The sequence below is a fragment of the Cricetulus griseus genome, chromosome 2 (genome assembly GCF_003668045.3).
Source record: "Cricetulus griseus strain 17A/GY chromosome 2, alternate assembly CriGri-PICRH-1.0, whole genome shotgun sequence".
Lineage (NCBI taxonomy): Eukaryota > Metazoa > Chordata > Mammalia > Rodentia > Cricetidae > Cricetulus > Cricetulus griseus.
The window spans coordinates 387,634,863-387,652,148 of record NC_048595.1 but is presented as its reverse complement, the minus strand read 5'-3'; the positions used below and the strand labels follow the sequence as shown (position 1 = coordinate 387,652,148).

Sequence of the window (17,286 nt, the reverse complement as noted above, 5' to 3'; positions counted from 1 at the left end):
CCTTTTAGGTGATTTCAACTTTCTACAAAGGAATGGTTCACTACAGGAACCTTGACATGCCCATTTAGGTCTTTTTGTTTGGTTTTTAGAGATAGGGATTTCTCTGTGTAGTCCAGGCTGACCTAATCAGAGATCCCTCTGCCTTCAGAGTGCTGGGATTAACGGCATGCACAACCACACCCAGCTTAAGTATTGTTATTAAAACTGTTATTAAAAATGTTAATTCCATTTTCTGAAGGGGTGAGTTTGTAACGACAACATTTTGTAAATAAACTACTGTATAATACATAAATTCTGATGTGCTTGCTGTAAAACTATCCGATAAATTACGGAATCACCTACTTGTAAGGTTATGGTTTCAGGAAAATGTTCACAATGATGGAACCTCATCAATACATTTTCATCTATGGTTTTTGAGTATTAGAAAACAAGACAAAACGAAAAAGTTACGTGTCTTATGCAACACACGAATACAAACAAAAAACTCAGAATGGTCCTTTCTGTGTCTCAGTTAAAAATAAGTTTTGGTTGACTAATGACTGTAAGATCTCCTCAGTGTTTAAGAAAAGCTGTTCTTCAAAGTCGAGAAAATACAACACGGTATCAAACATTCTATTGTGAAAGAAAGCAACTACAGAAAGCTTTTATTTGCCCAAAGGAATCAGTCAGTGCCTTTTGATGCAAAACAAAAACCAAAAATATCCCAACTACTATCAAAACTTTCAAAACCAGCATATCAAACTCGATTTTCATTAGAACACACTATTTTTTCTATACTAGTAATTCAAAACCCAAGATTCAGATTTTATATATATATAAATATATATAAAAAATGCAAACAATTATTGGGCTTCATCTTCTGGACAAGAATGCCAGGTCAGCCTCTCCTCATAAAAGGCAATGACAATCTGAGGACACTTCATATTTGCCTCCTTTGCCAGCACCAAGTCTGCCTCATTTGAGTCCTTCCATTTCATGAGAAACATTAATTCTCTGCTGCTGTCTGTGGCACCAATTATTCATTCAGGATCAAGACCTCTGGCAAAACCCCTTGGTTTGTCAGCAGCATCTCTCTTCTTCGATTTGCTATCATCAGATTCACTGCCAGATAAAGATTCCCTTTTTGTACCAACTTTTTCTTTACCAGCTTTTTGAGAATTAAGAAATGCTTCAATTAGTTCTGGACAATCTAAATTTTCTTCTGGTTCCCAAGTATTATCAGCATCTGTGAACCCCTTCCACTTGAGGAAATACTCCACCTTCCCACTCACTACACGCTGGTCCAGTACTTTTTCTACCACAAATTCTTCAGGCTCTGCCTCTTCAACTTTTTCACTCTTTCCATTCTGCTTCTTTCCCATTTTTTGCAATGTACTTTTATTGGAGGCCATTTTTTTTTTAAGTCGAAGACTTGAAGAGTTCACTGCTGAGATGCTCAGGGGCTCAGATCCTGCAGAGTCTCCGGGCTGCTCGCCTCAGCTCAGCCACATCTGATGGGAGTATTTTAAATTTTAAATTTTAAATTTTTGAAGACCAATTCAGATCAAGAAAAAAGCATATAAGCATGTTAAGTATGCCTTCATAACTAATAAAGGTAAAGTTGATCTTGTTTTAAAATTTGTCTGACTTGAGTATTTCACATGTGTATATGTTTATGTGTCCACACATCTGTGATAGTAATGATATGTATGTTTTATGCATTCAATTTGGTAGTTGAAATTTTTTTATTGAAATCTGTTATTTTTCACTCTGAGCAGAAACTTTCAACTACCGAAATATTTAACTCAAGGGGTCATCCATCTGCCTTTGGGTGGAAACAGTGTTAAATCTAAATCACAAAGCCTTTCCAATTAGTTACTCTGCTCTTAGAGGTAGCTAGCCAACATAAGTAGCTTAAAAGGATAAAGATGTATATTGGTTGTGTTTGCAAAGGATTCATTCCATCTGAGAAGGGAATGAAAGAACAGAACATACATCATGGTGGCCAGGAAGCCAAGAAAGGTATAGAGGGTGGCACTGAACCAGAGCACATGCTGATGACAAATTTTTTGTAACAAGGTACCGCATCCTGTCTTTCAAACACCCCAAAATGCTATCATATTATGAATAATACATGAAGGGATAAATCTACTCTATAAATCAGAGTCCTTGTGATGCGTCATTGAAAACACCATTACAGACACACTCATGGTGGGCTTCATTAATCCCCTTGGTGTTTCTTAATCTAATCAAGTTGACAGTAAAAATTAATAAAATACCCAAGCACTCGGGAGGCCGAGGCAGGCAAATCTCTGTGAGTTTGAGACCAGCCTGGTCTACAAGAACTAGTTCCAGGACAGCCTCCAAAGCCACAGAGAAATCCTGTCTTGAAAAAAAAACCAAAGAAAAACATTAATAAAATAAATAAAAATTAGTTAAAGAGCACATTATCTCTCAGTCTCCATGAGAAAACAAACAGTAGATCATGTACTACAGAATATGGAGGGACTGGCAATATGGCTTGTTGAGTAAAGATGCTTGCTGCCAAGCCTGACAACCTGAATTTGATTCCCAGGACACATGCGGTGACAGAAGAGAACTGAGATAAATTACATTGGGTAAATATCACTCAATTCATTCCTAAACAACCCCCATCATAAATATCCAGTGACTAAGCAATGTGGACAAAGTACCATTGCTAGAGGAAACCTAGTAGTACAAGTGGTTGACCTTAAGTACTATGCAAACCTTCCATTTTCTATTGTTAGGGTCTGAGGAGGACTATCTGTGAACGAGTGTCCAGGTGTATCACACCACAGCACAGGAAGGTGCTCCTATCTCCGGCAGATTCTCTTTAAGGTACTAGTGGAATCCATAGAAGAGGGAGTCAGTCCATTCATTCTGTAGCACAAAGAGAGAGCTGGTAAGCTAGTTTGCTGGTCTCCACATCCAGATTCATCAGTGATTTGCTCTATGATAAAACGCATAGCCTTCAGGACAGTGGTGTAAATGAAGAAAACTTTGCAGCAGAAGTGACAGCAGGCATAAGTCATCTTAAGGAGTGTAGAACTTCTGGATATTTGGTTGAGATAGTAATAATACATAGTTACAGGGTTGGGACTTTTAGAGCAAGGAGAGAAAGAAATAGATTGAAAATTCTTAGCATAAAAATAGCCCAGAAGTAAGATAGAAAAAATGCAACCAGCCTGAAGAAGAAGAAGGAGGAGGAGGGAGGAGGGAGGAGGAGGAGGAGGAGGAGGAGGAGGAGAAGAAGGAAGAAGAAGAAGAAGAAGAAGAAGAAGAAGAAGAAGAAGAAGAAGAAGAAGAAGAAGAAGAAGAAGGTGAGAATGATTTGATGGGGCACTTCATGGATATTTTCTTCATTTTAGACTGAGTTGGTGTTATTTTAAGGAGGTGACTTGCTCCATAGTGGCAATGCACTAGGAAGTCAACCCACATCCTACAAGCTTTATCCAGTGGCATTTGCTTGTTTCCTGGCTAGAGACAATAGCTGTTCTCGAGAGAATGCCATTCCAGGAAAATACTGGACTCAGTGCTGATAATCTGAAGAAATAACTACATATGTGGAAGGAAATAATCATCTCACCACTGGAGAAAGCCAGTTGTTAACATACTTCACAAGGAATTAGTCGTGTATGATTGAAAATTTTGAAAACCATGAAGATGTTTGCTAGGGTCCATACAGCCTTTTTTGGGCTTTGAACTGTGCGTTTTTAGCAGCATCACCAAAGGAAGCAGATCATACAAGATCATGAAAGTATTTTCCCAGCAGCCTGAGTAGCCTGGAAACAGGGCAGGATGTTAGCTATTCATACCTTTGATTATTTCTTCCAGAGTGAGGCCGATTCCTTTGACTGATGTTTGTGAAGTCACATCAGTGGAGAATTAAGTGAGATCCCTTTTTTTAAGGCCTGCTCATCTTGGCCTTCTTAGAAGCTTTAGGCTGGCGGCCATCGTCTGTTGTCACCTTACAGATGTGTCTTTGCTTAGGTATATTTTCTCAACCTCTTTTCTGGAGAGCTTTCTTTAGTGGTGGAGTCACTAATGAGATCCCTATGCTCCTGGAAATAAAGCCTCAATCATAATCCTGTAATGAACTCAGTGGATCATTAACAACAAAGACATGAATGTAGAAGGGAGACTAATTGAGAAGAATAAGGGAATCAGTCGCAGTGGTACAAAGGAGGATAATGGGGACAAGTAATCTGATCACAGGAAATTCTATACATGTATTAAAAATAATGATTAAGCCCATTTTAGTATAATTAATATATACTAATAAAAACATTAATTTTTAAAGCAAGAGGATGTAATCTGCTAGCATAAAACATCTTGTCCAACTCATAACTAAATATTTCTTAATTTCCTGAGAGCAAGATGAATAGCTCACCAATATTTTCTTAAGCAAAGGCAACACTAGAGAGGTTTGAGTTACTGGACAAGCTGCTTTGACAGAACCAGAGGAGAAGATCTTTTCTTGGCTCAGAATGTTCAGATGATGTAATATTTTAACAGACTCCACCTTTTCTGGTAGGATCACATTATCTGTTGAGTTCTGGGATGACAGCTTGGGGATATAAAGAGAGAGAGAGAGAGAGAGAGAGAGAGAGAGAGAGAGAGAGAGAATTTATTAGCATTATTTGCAGGCTGCTGTCCAGTTAATCCAACATTGGCTAACTGTGAACATAAAGTTCAAGAATCTCGTAGTTGCTCAGTCCCACAGGTACACAGAGAAACCCTGGAGAGAGAGAGAGAGAGAGAGAGAGAGAGAGGAGAGAGAGAGAGAGAGAGAGAGAGAGAGAGAGAGAGAGAGAGAGAAGCTGTTTGTGAGAATCTGTTAGTTATACTGTACAAGGAAATTGGGGGGAAAATCCACATTTTAACATCATAGCACATTGAGAATAAAAATACCGCTATCTATCCCCTACCAGTGGCATTGACTGTGATTGGGTCTGTGCAGTGTAAAACATACAGCTATGTAGATAAAGCTTTGCTGAACAAGAATTCACAATCAACAAAGGGAGGGTCCAAGTGATCTTGCAACTCTTATTAGTACTGTAAAATCACTCGATGAGTCTTTAAGGAAGCCTTCTGGAAACTTCTTCCACCTGATAGAGACATGGCTGCATTTAGTCATATTTGAAGAATCACGAAGACAAGGAAGGAAGGAAATCACATTGCTACAAAGTAGACTGCTGGAATGGCTCCTGAATATGCAAATTGGGCAGGGAGGAGAAACAAAAGTAAATGAATTTCACATTTCTTTAGCACTTCTCCTCTCCTGGGCCATTTCTCTCTTTCCTTGCTTTATTTTTAAAAGCAAGCATAGTCAAGAATAACAGATCACACAAATGAAAATGTCTTTGCTTGGTATTTGCTCCAAATATCATTTTATTTTCACTTGGAAATTGCAAGCCAGCTTTTCTCCCTTTTGAAAATTTGAGCATTTGATTTTCATTTTAGAAATATAGATGGGATCAGTGTTTATGGTCCACGGGCCAAATACACTATTTCTTCCATAAGAACACTTGCCCTACACAAAAGTTCATAGAAAATGACATATATCCTTGAAGTATGAGGAAATTTTTTAGATTTCTATCTCCAGATCACGAAGAAAGTAGAATTTAATAAACATGCTCTAAACTTTTGCTGGCTATGTGGTATAAAGCTTATGCAGATTATAGCTTAAAGATTAATAGGAATATGATTATAATAGTAATATTGATGAAGCCAACAATCTCTACTTTCTATAGTGCCGTGAAACACTATGCAAGTGCTTTAGGTGAATTATCCTATCTAACCATCCCCACTTTCTTTTGGGAGTACAGTATATGGACTATATTATTCCCATTCTATAGATGAAGAAACCAAACATTTCTAAAAAACTTCTCTAAGGTTGCATTTGTATTGGATGGCAAAGCTGGATCCAAACTTTGATCTAACCATTCTAAAATGTTCTACTCATAATCAGTATCTCAAGAAGAAGAAGGAAGAGAAGAAGAAGAAGAAGAAGAAGAAGAAGAAGAAGAAGAAGAAGAAGAAGAAGAAGAGGAGGAGGAGGAGGAGGAGGAGGAGGAGGAGGAGGAGGAGGAGGAGAAGGAGGAGAAGGAGGAGAAGGAGGAGAAGGAGGAGAAGGAGGAGAAGGAGGAGAAGGAGGAGAAGGAGGAAACCTCTCTGGAAGCACAGTCAAGTAGAAAAGGGAGATAGACATCCCACCAAGCAACATGGCAGTAATATGTGACTCTAGGGACTGTGCTCTATAACAAGACACTGAACATTAAGTAGAGGTAGTCTAAGAACTGCAGGCCTTCAGAGTTATCAGAGAATAAATTCCTTCCTGTTATTTAATTTTCTAACAAATTTATGGTTATTGCTTCAAGTGGAATGCTGGGAATGCAACAAGAAGGCCCATGTTCTGCCCTTGTCATTTGGAAGCTAGTACTTTATGCATAATTCATAAAGTTTACACTTCCAAGACTATAGAAAAGTTGTGGGGAAGAGAAAAGCCTGCCCATTCCCGTTTTTAGAAAGTGTAAGTGTATTTCAATAAAAATTTATTTATGAGCATAATTTTAATTACATGTAAATTTTTGGTGTTTTTGTTTTGTTTTTCAAGACAAGGTTTCACTGTGTAGCCCTGGAGGTCCCAGAACTCAGTTTGTAGACCAGGCTGGCCTTGAACTCACAGAGATCTGCCTTCCTCTGCCTTCCTCTGCCTTCCAAATGCTGGGATTAAAGTTGTGTGTCACCATCACCCAGCAATTACATGCAAATTTCAAATTGTGATATATTATTCTTCTTTAGACCATTTTAACCATTTAAAATGTAAAAGTAAGCTGGATGGTAGTGATGTACAGCTTTAGTCCCAGCACTCAGGAGGCAAAGGCAGGCAGATCTCTGTGAGTTTGAGGCCAGCCTGGTTTACAGAGTGAGTTTCAGGGCAGCTTAGACTACACAGAGAAACCCTATCTCAAAACACCAAAAAAAAAAAAGTAAAAGTATCAACTATGAGTTGCACAAAAATAAGCAAAGAGCCTCCAGAGTTACACATATGTTTTCCCTGTATATGTTTTATTTTTTAGGCTTGGAAATAAATATATAAAACTAAAGGTAAATTTACATTTAATTACACATTTAAAAATGTATAACAAATATCATGAAAAGGAATATATTATAAAATAGCTATTATTTTCATGATGCTATCTATGGTACTATACTGTATATTTTTTCCATTTTTGGCTAATACTTATATTAAGTTAGTTCTTTGGCAATTTCATACATGTGTATAAGTCATTCTGGTTACTCTTTCCCTCTACCTTCTCTTTTCTCCTTTTGACCACTATCAACCACCTTCCCCCATACCCAACCTTAAACTAGATCCACAACTTTTGCATACCTATTTTGTACTATATTCATGACTTTTGCACACCCACCTTGAACCAGATGTATGACTTCTGCTTTTGTTCTGTAACCTATTTAGTGTAACCAGGGCCACCTGAATCAAGACTATTCATTCTTTGGAGCCTGATAGAAGTCACCAGTGGGTATATAACTGGACTCAATGACTCTGCATTTCTCTGAATGTATCCATAGGAAATAGCTCAGCAGTGAGGGTTCCCTCCAGATCTAGTGCAGTCATCTGTGGTTGTTGCAAATTCACCATGGCAAAGAGTGTGCTCTGCTCAAAGAATGGAGTTTTGCAGACCTTTCCTCTATCTTGTGTCTTTCTTTCCCCTCTTCCACAATGCTCCCTGAACCTTGGAGGCAATGGAATACATGAATTATGTAGAGTTGAGCACTAAGCTGTTACTTATTCCCGGCACACTGTGCAGCCATTCATCACACTTCATTAGATAGAGAGGTTTCCCTGATTAAAGCTGAGAGCAGTTGTTTGGGGGAGTAAGTGCATATATTCAGAAGGCAGTTAGACTCTATGTCAATTTACCTAAACAAGATTAAGACCCCACTTCGGTCACATAAAATGTTCATTTTCCATTGGCTAATGATGGTGTCAACCATTTTAAGTGCTTATCACCTATTTATATTTCTTCTTTTGAGCATTTACCATTCAGATTTATAGTTCACTTTGGATTGGCATGTTTATTTTCTTCATGTTTTGTATTTTGACTTCTTTGTGTGTTCTATATAATAATCCTCTTTTGAATGAACAGCTCCTGAAGATATTCTCCCATTCAATAGGCTTTCTTTTTTCTTGGTTATTTTCTTTACTATACAGAAGTCTTAATTTCATGACGTCTCACTTGTCAATCGTTGGTCTTATTTTCTGACCAAGCCCTATTTAGAAAGTTTTTACCTGTGATATATGTTGTAGCATATTACCTACCTTCTCTTCTAGCAGTTTCAGAATTTCAGGCTTTATAACAAGGCTTTTGATTGAGTTGAAGTTAATTTTCATATAGGTGAAGTGGTAAGGCTTAGGTCTCTCTCTCTCTCTCTCTCTCTCTCTCTCTCTCTCTCTCTCTTTCTCTCTTTCTCTCTCTCTCTCGCTTATGAGATGGGACTCAACCCCAGATTCTCTACAAGAGCATCAAGTGCTCTTACCTGCTGAGCCATCTTTCTAGCCCCAGGAAAGTTATTTTGAGCATAATTTTCAAGTTCTTCATTTCCTTGAAAGCATTCACTATTTGTCCAAACTTCAGCCCTTAAGATAGATTTAATTAGAAGGCAAAGTGAAGCCATTGAGACAAGTCTTATAATTACGAATTTTTTTTTAATACTATAAAGTAACTGATGTTAGAAGAGCATGGTGGCTTTCACTTGTGGTTTCAACACTCTCGGAGATGAGGCAGGAGGATTTGGTGTCCATTTTAGACCAGTTCCCAGAGGAAAACTCTTTCTCAATAAAATTCCTGCCCCAATTCTAAGTTTTTAAAATAAAAACAGACATTTTGAGATGGGGTTCTGAGTAGCAGAGCTGTAAAGATAAGAGGGGTATGTTGCCATGGAAACTTGCAGATTAACATACCGGAAAGCCTGTACAGCTAAGCTTCCAACTGAGGGTGTATAGATTTAGGCATCTTGTTCATGGTGAGCTCAGCAGAATAACTAGTAGAACCCATAGCTGAGCTTTTATTTGAGGGCTTACTCATCATGGTGGAGCAACTACTGCTTGTCCAGGCTGAACCAATCAAAATGGAAGTCATCACAGTAGGAGAAAAGAAAAGAGAAGAACAGAGCTATTATAATGGCAAAGGGAAGGTTCTGTGTACTTTAGATTAAATAAGTGATGTGATTATATCACATTTACCAAAAGGATTAAGACCAAGAGCGTTCAGCAAAAACCAAGACATACAATTATTTTAATTACATTTGAGATGAGCAGAAACAAAGACTAACATTGTTCTTCTTTTTAACTCCATTATTAAGACTCATAAAATAAGTAATTAGAGACATTCTTATATGCATCACACGACTCTGCTCCATAGTCTTGGCTTTAGAAAACTACCCTTTCATTTCTGAATTTTCCCATAGACCTTTAGTAAGAAGAATGTAAAATAATAATAATAATATAATAATAATAATAATAATAATAATAATAATAATAATAATAATAACATCACTAGCCTGTCTTCTTCTGTTTTTGCAAATGTGACAAAAACATCTGTGGCTGGTATAATGAATCAAAATTTATTTCCCACCTTTATAAAGGAAGGAAAGTGTGAGACCAAGATGCCCCTTCTGGTGTGGGCCTTCTTGTGTTAAAACATGATGAAGTCCTCACATGTTAAAAGGGCCAAGAACAGGAGTGGGAGGCTCTCAATGGCACAGCAAGAAACAAATTCACCCTTTTGTAACGAACCTGTTCTACAACAAGAACATGAACCCACTCATGAGGGCAGAGCTGCTGGCCTGAACACATAACAAAGAAAGGGGCCTTCTCCTAAAGTTGTCACAATGACACAATGTCACATGAATTGAAATCCATGAAAATATAATCCATAGCAAGGTGCATTGTGGTTTTGTTTGTTTTTTTGCAGAGAACCCCTGTGCTTTGATTGTATGATTCCAACAGGCTCACACCTTTAATCCCGGTACTCGGGAGGCAGAGGAGGTGGATCTCTGTGAGTTTGAGGCCAGCCTTGTCTACAAAACAAGTTCTAGGACAGCCAGGACTGTTACATGGAGAAACCCTGTCTTGAAAAACAAATAAAAAAACAAACAAACAAACAAAAAGAATTCAACAGGTTAGAAGTAACCCATATACAATACCAAGGGGCTTCTACCTAAAGACAAGTGATTTGTAAATACTAAACTTGCAAAATAATGTCCAGAGTTTGTTGTTGTTTTTGTTTTTTCATGTGCCACAGGATAAAACAACAGCTCTGCAAATTTATGCAATCCAGGAAGTCACTTGTCTAGAAGCTGAGTTAGTTACAAGATCACCAACTCCATTTTACTATCTTTCTCTTAAATATTTGTAGGAGGGCTCTTACTATTTAACAGGATAATTATATTTAACTGCAATCATGAAATAATGTTTCATGATCATTTACCAAGAATGCACTTTTTTTTTTCTTAATTTGAAAGGCCATTTTCCTGGCCTGTCATTTATTCACTTCATCTAAGCTATATGATCCCAAAGAATCCAACAGAGTGTAGAGTTATACTTGTCACATGAAGACATACTCTGACACAATGGTTTCCTCAATTATACTATCAAGAGAGCTAATTCAGAGGTCAAGAATGTGGTTGGCACGAGAAAAATTAAGATACTCAAATTATGGTGTATTGAGTCATATGGTGTGGAGCCAGGAAAAAGAAAGGGAGCAGTTTGCCACAGTTAAACCTTGTTAGAGGAGGAGTGCCACATTACCTGAATCCCTTGTGCAAAACGTGAATGCCCCTCTCCTGCTTTGGGATTCTTGGCTCTTTATGTGGTTTTGAACATCAGAGTTGGGCTGGTGAGATGGTTCAGTGGGCAAAAGTACTTGCTGCCGAGTGTGACAGCTTGAGTTCAATGACATGAGAACTGGCTCCTGCAAGTTGTCCTCTGACTTCCACATATTTGCCATGGTGTTCACATGTGCGAACCCCCACCCCTACCCAAATTAATATCAATATTTATAAACATATGTGTGTGTTTGTACTTTTTAAAAAAGAAGAAAATCAGAGTTAAGAAACTCATAAATACACCCAGACACAACTTAGCAGGTTACCTAACCTAATGAGCCACTACAGCTTTTCTCTGTGTTTCTTGGGCCAAGAGCACGTGGGACACCAACAGAGTCACAGCGTGTCACCACAGTCCATGGCTACCATGACTGTGAATTAGTCTTTATATCTTTCTGTCTGTTTGTAAATAACACTTTCTCACCACATTTTCTATTAAATCCATCTATTTTGGTAGGACTGAGAAATTATGAATTTATTCTTGCTATTTCCATGTTATGATTTTGTGGGCCATACATGCATGCTTCTTATTGACTCATTGTTTATATTTTTACATCCTCTGAGCTTCCATCACCTTCAAATCATAGACTAATAGTTTTCTTATTATCTATGTTCTCCGTTTCCCAGAATTTTACCCACACTATTTATTTTATCTTTTCTAACATAATATAATTTTTAAATGATTTATATATTACACTCTTGAAAGAAATGATCACAAACCTTATAAGCCTGAAGCTCAATACGAAATCTTAACAATCCACCATAAACTACAGCTTCATTTTGGAATTTTACCTATCGCAACTTGGACTCAAAGCCAACTATAGATACAAGTATAGATTACAAGTATGATCTTTGAACTTGCATAACTCCAAGCAGAAGGAGAACAAGCCATTATTATCACAGCAAACCATGTCATAACACGCAGCAATGTAACAGAGGTGGGATGGCATCTTTTGGAGACTAGCATAATCACAGAGGGACCACTGAGGTTGTCAAGGCTTACAAGATGCTGGGCTGAGAAGGGGACAGCAGGCAGTGCAAGCCATTCAGGAACAATGTAGAGAAACACAAGCACACTGCCAGAACAGGGCAGGGGCAAGTCTGGACGAGCTAGAATACAGTCTTTCTAGGGTTGGGAGAGTAGTAAGGTAAGGTAATGTATATGTAAGATGTAGAAAGTGGCACAGGCCTTTTGTTAAGATGTTGGACTTTGGTGAGTGACTGTAAGAGAAATTTAGGTTAGGGTATGACATAATCAGATTTGTCTTCCCAGACAGATATCATCACCCAGTTTGGGTTAGATGGCTTAGATTCTGATCTTGGTTTCTACCTCAAGGCTTTGAGAAACTGTGGTTTGCTGCCAGCCTCCCCAGTTCTGTTCAACCAGCACCCATGACCCAACATCAGCATCTTACAACTCTCAGCCAACACTACTCCTTTGAGCACACAGGGTACACTCTGTACTTTCCAGCTGCAGTCGAAGATGAGGTTCCCACCTATCTGCTTATGAATATCTCAACTGTCATTCTTTTTAGTTCAGTTCTAGCTATGCCAACTTAAATTGAAAAAATACAAAGCTTTAGAATGTATTCAGTTCAACTTCCTCTTTTTATCCTACAATGGTTTCCCCAAAAGAAGCTTGAAGTGTTTTATATTATTTAGTTCTTAGTTTTGTGTGACTATACACAGTTTCTCTAAAATTTTCATTTGAAAGTCTCATTGACATATACCTCTAGTTAGTTAATTTTCACATAAAAATTCTTTTTAAAAAGAGAGAGAGAGAGAACATAGAATTTCTAGGCAATTCAAAATATCACTATTAACCATACAAAAGCAAGTGATTATTTTTCAAGAATAACCAAGGAAACACAAACACCTGGCTGACTATTCAACTACAGGGTTGCAGTGTGGTTTGGAATGGCAAGCAAGGAAGGAATCCATGGCTTCCACCGACTGATAGGAAGCAAGGAATCCATAGCTCTGCCAATGGCTTATACTGACTGATGGCAACCAAGGGATCTATAGCTCTGCCTATGGCTTACCCTGAAATGCCTGGCTGCCGCTGCCCCCCTGCTGGCCTCTGAAAAAGACTCTGCTTAATCTCCTGCCTCAACACACTGAAAAACTCTTCTTTTGTTGTGAAGGGCATGTATTCAGGTGTCACTCAAGGTTGGGAAACACCCCTTTTTACCAGAGCCTGGGAACCTTCATGGCTCCTGGACTGAATGAAAGTCGTCTCTCCAAGAACAAAGGCTCAAATGTCTGTTGTATGTCAAGTCCTCAGGAAGCAACTGAACAAGGAGTTAAATTTCAGAATGCTTGAAATTCAGTAAGAAATGTACATACATTTTTATTTTTAAACTCCGTTTTTCTTTGGTTTGATTAGAGGTAGGAAGCAAAGCAATTTTGATGCCGGGTTTTAAGTTGAAAATGTTTAGACAACCTTAGATGGAAAAGTGCAAAATCAGAATATAAACTGCAAAGTTTTATTCAATAAAATATCATCAATGGTGTCTGTCTCTGTCACTATTCTAGGGAGTATGCACATAATTAAATCTCTAGAGCATTGTGCGTACTGGCCTTATAGTTAAATTAGTCCAAAAAGCTACCAACAACGGCAGACTCTATAATTCAAAGGGCAGAAAGAATGTTGGGAGAATAAGAAAGAAAGAGGTTAACAGAATTCAAAAGGAAAAAAAAATAAATGTAACACAAATACATCAATTTCAGATGATCAGTGTATGCCAGGTGAGTGGCATGCTGAGTGGGGTTACCTAAAGAGGGAAGAAGGGACATCGGATCCCCTGGAGCTAGAGTTACAGATGTTTGTGAGCCATCACATGTGAATACAGGAAAGGTACCCAGGTTCTTTGCAAGAGGCTGAAATGCTTTTAACTGCTGAGCCATCTCTACAGTCCTCTCTGACTGTTGTGGGCGTTAAGGGATTGCCTTTGTATGTGACTCAATGTTTCTAGGCTTGCAATATACTATATTTGTTCTGTGTTTTTAGCATTTTAAATATGATGTGATGTGACATATTTCTACTCCTGCCTAGTTGGTGTTCTAGAAGCTTTTTATACCTGGATGGGCCCTTTTTCTCTACATTTTTGGTAATTTTAAGTTATGATTGTATTGGAAATAGTTTCTATGTCTTTAGTATGATGTTATTCTCCTTCTTTGCCCATAATTTCTAGAGTTAGCCTTTCCATGGTATCCAGAGATCTCTCATCCAGAGATCATACATTCTTCATTTATTTCATTTAAAAATCACCCATGTTCCTAAATGTGACATTTTCCTCACTACCTCTTCACTCCCTCATATTGTTTCCTACCAATCTCCATCTGTTATTAAGGATTTCCACTGTGATTTTAATTGTTTTGATTGCATTTTTTATCTTCAGTATTTCACATTAGTTTTTTGGGGGGGGTATTGTTTTGGATTTTTGTTTGTTTAGTGGTTGGTTGGTTTTGGTTTTTCAAGACAGGGTTTCTCTATGTAGCACTGGTTATCCTGGAACTCACTCTGTAGACCAGGCTGTCATGGAACTCACTCTGTAGACCAGGCTGGCCTTTCATTCACAGAGATCTATCTGCCTCTGCCTTCCAAGTGCTGAGACTAAAGGCGTGCACCACCACACCCAGCTTCACTTTAGTTTTTATTCAATATTTGTTTTCTCATTTTCTACCATTGTGTTCCATTTTTATTTAGCTCATCTTTCTTATTCTTAATCATATCTCTGACTAGACTTACAGTCATTCTTACAAATTCTCTGTCTGGAATTTTCATCTATCTTCCTCATCTGGGGTCAGTCATCTGTGACTGGTAATTTTTGGAGGAGATGAGTGTTCTTCACTTTTCATGTTATTTATATTTTTGCTTTGATACCTGAGTGTCAGTAATGTAACACTGTTTTGTTGTTGCTGTTGACCAAACCCTAGGTTCCTGGGCTAACTAGTCTCTGGTCTTGGTCACCCAATCAGTATCAAGTATGGGTTTTGTGTCATGGAGTGGACCTTAAATCATATCAGATTTGGTTACTTCCATAAGCTTTGTGCCACTATTGTCCTAGAATATCTTGAACTCAGGACACTACTGTAGATCAAAGGATTTGTGGCTGGGTTGATGTTTATGTTTCTCTTTGGGTAGTTTACAGAGTACCTTCCTGTACTAAAGTCACTAGAACATAAGGGTGAAGTAGCTATATAGACACCAGCTGGACTTCTCCATATTTAATGAGTTACAGGTGTTGTATTCAGCAATGAGGCCTTCCTGTCAGTTTGTGGTGAGCAACCTATTGTCTTGAGAAGAGCCAGGGTTGTTTGGGGGTTCCCTTGGGACTGCTTTAACCAACAACTCAAATAGATGTCATCTAATTCCAGACTGGTAGCTTCATTTGGTGACAGGAGATGGTCCCCTGGGACTCTCTCCACCATGATTGATGGTTTCATTTTTAAATACTTACACACACAAACACACACACACACACACACAGAGAGAGAGAGAGAGAGAGAGAGAGAGAGAGAGAGAGAGAGACTTCCTTCAGATTCTTATAGCTCTGGCTAAGTACTCTATGGAATAGGTATGGAGAAAATAGAAAACTTTGTCATGCTCTTGATTTTAGTGGAATTGCTTTGAGTTTTCTCTCCATCTTTGATGTTGGCTATAGACTTGCTGCAAGCTAGTATTTATTATGCTGAGGTATGTCCTTTGTATCCCTAGTCTCGCCAGAACTTTTATCATGAAGGGGTGTTGGATTTTGTTGTAAGCCTTTTCTGCATCTAATGAGATGATAGTGGCTTTTTTTTTGTCTTTCGGTTGTTTATAAGATGGATTATATTTATTGATTTTTATATATTGAACCATCCCTGCATCTCCGAGATAAAGTCTACTTGGTCAAGGTAAATGATCTTTTTGATGTGTTCTTAGATTCAGTTTGTGAGTATTTTATTAAAAAGTTTTGCCTCTCTATTCATAAGGGAAATTGGTCTGTAATTCTCTTTCTTTGTTGGGTCTTGATGTCGTTTGGGTATCAGGTTAACTGTGGCCTAGTAAAAAGAATTGGTCAATGTTCTTTCTGTTTCTCTTTTGTGGGCTAATTTGATGAATATTGGCATTAGCTCTTCTTTGAAAGTCTGGTAGAATTCTGCACTAAATCCAGCTAGGCCTAGGCTTTTTCTGGATAGGAAATTTTAAAGACTGCTTCTATTTCACTAGGGACTATAGGTCTATGTAAATGGCAAGTGGTACCTATTGAGAAAATTATTTTCAATTCATTTCTTTTAGATTTCCCAGTGGAGTACAGTTTTGTTTATTTGTTTGTTTTTTTAGGTTTTTTTTTTTTTTTTTTGGTTTTTTGAGACAGGGTTTCTCTGTGCAGCTTTGGAGCCTATCCTGGCACTCGCTCTGGAGACCAGGCTGGCCTCGAACTCACAGAGATCCGCCTGCTTCTGCCTCCCGAGTGCTGGGATTAAAGGCGTGCGCCACCAACGCCCGGCCTGTTTTTGTTTTTTGAGACAGGGTTTCTCTGTGTAACAGTTCTGGCCATCCTGGAACTCTCTGGGTAGACCAGGCTGATCTCGATTCCAGAAATCCACATGCCTCTGCTTTCCCTGGGATTAAAGGCATGCGCCACCACATCCACCTAGGGTAGGAGAAATGTCAAAGCAGACAAATGACTGATTTTTCTTTTCCTTGGAGGGGTACTTTGTACATGCTGGGGAAGTACTCTACCCATGAGCTACAGCTACAACCACTAATATCACATTTTAAAAATGAAGTTTCCCTAGGAAAGAAACTACGGTGGAGAAAGGCGTGGTAAGAAATGGGGTGGGAGTCGGGCATGGTAGCCCAGGCTTTTAATTCCAGCACTCGGGAGGCAAAGGCAGGCAGATCTCTGAGTTCAAGGTTAGACTGGTCTACAGAGCAAGTTCCAGGACCGCCAAGGCTATTACACAGAGAAACCCTGTCTTGAAAAAACAAAGCAAAACAAAACAAAACAAAAAAGGGGGGGAGGGTCTGTGTGGATGTCTGTGTCCTGTATCACCTTAGGATGCCTTAGCAACCACATGAGATGAAATCAGAGAGCTATGCTGAGCTGGTCACGCTTCACTGGCCCTGGGAAAGCAGACCTTGCCTCTTGATGACCACTAAAGCAAGAGAGCTGGCCTACCACTCATCACAGGCCAGGGTGAACCAACCCTGAGGGCATGCATGTAGGGGAACCAACGCCAGCCCCTCGCCCTAGGCAGGTGGCCCCAGGGGCCTAGACTGGTCAACTTGGCTACCACCCATGCCCACAGCTAGCGGATGGCTAGCAAAGACAGCTAGAAGGGGCTACATAGAGATCTCCAACATGATGAAAAATGAACAAACAG

At 38.8% G+C, this 17,286-nt stretch overlaps 1 pseudogene; it reads right to left on the bottom strand.

Moving 5' to 3' along the window:
- Window positions 1-604: 604 nt before the first annotated feature.
- LOC100769356 lies at window positions 605-1,391 on the bottom strand (annotated as a pseudogene).
- Between the last annotated feature and the right edge of the window lie 15,895 nt (window positions 1,392-17,286).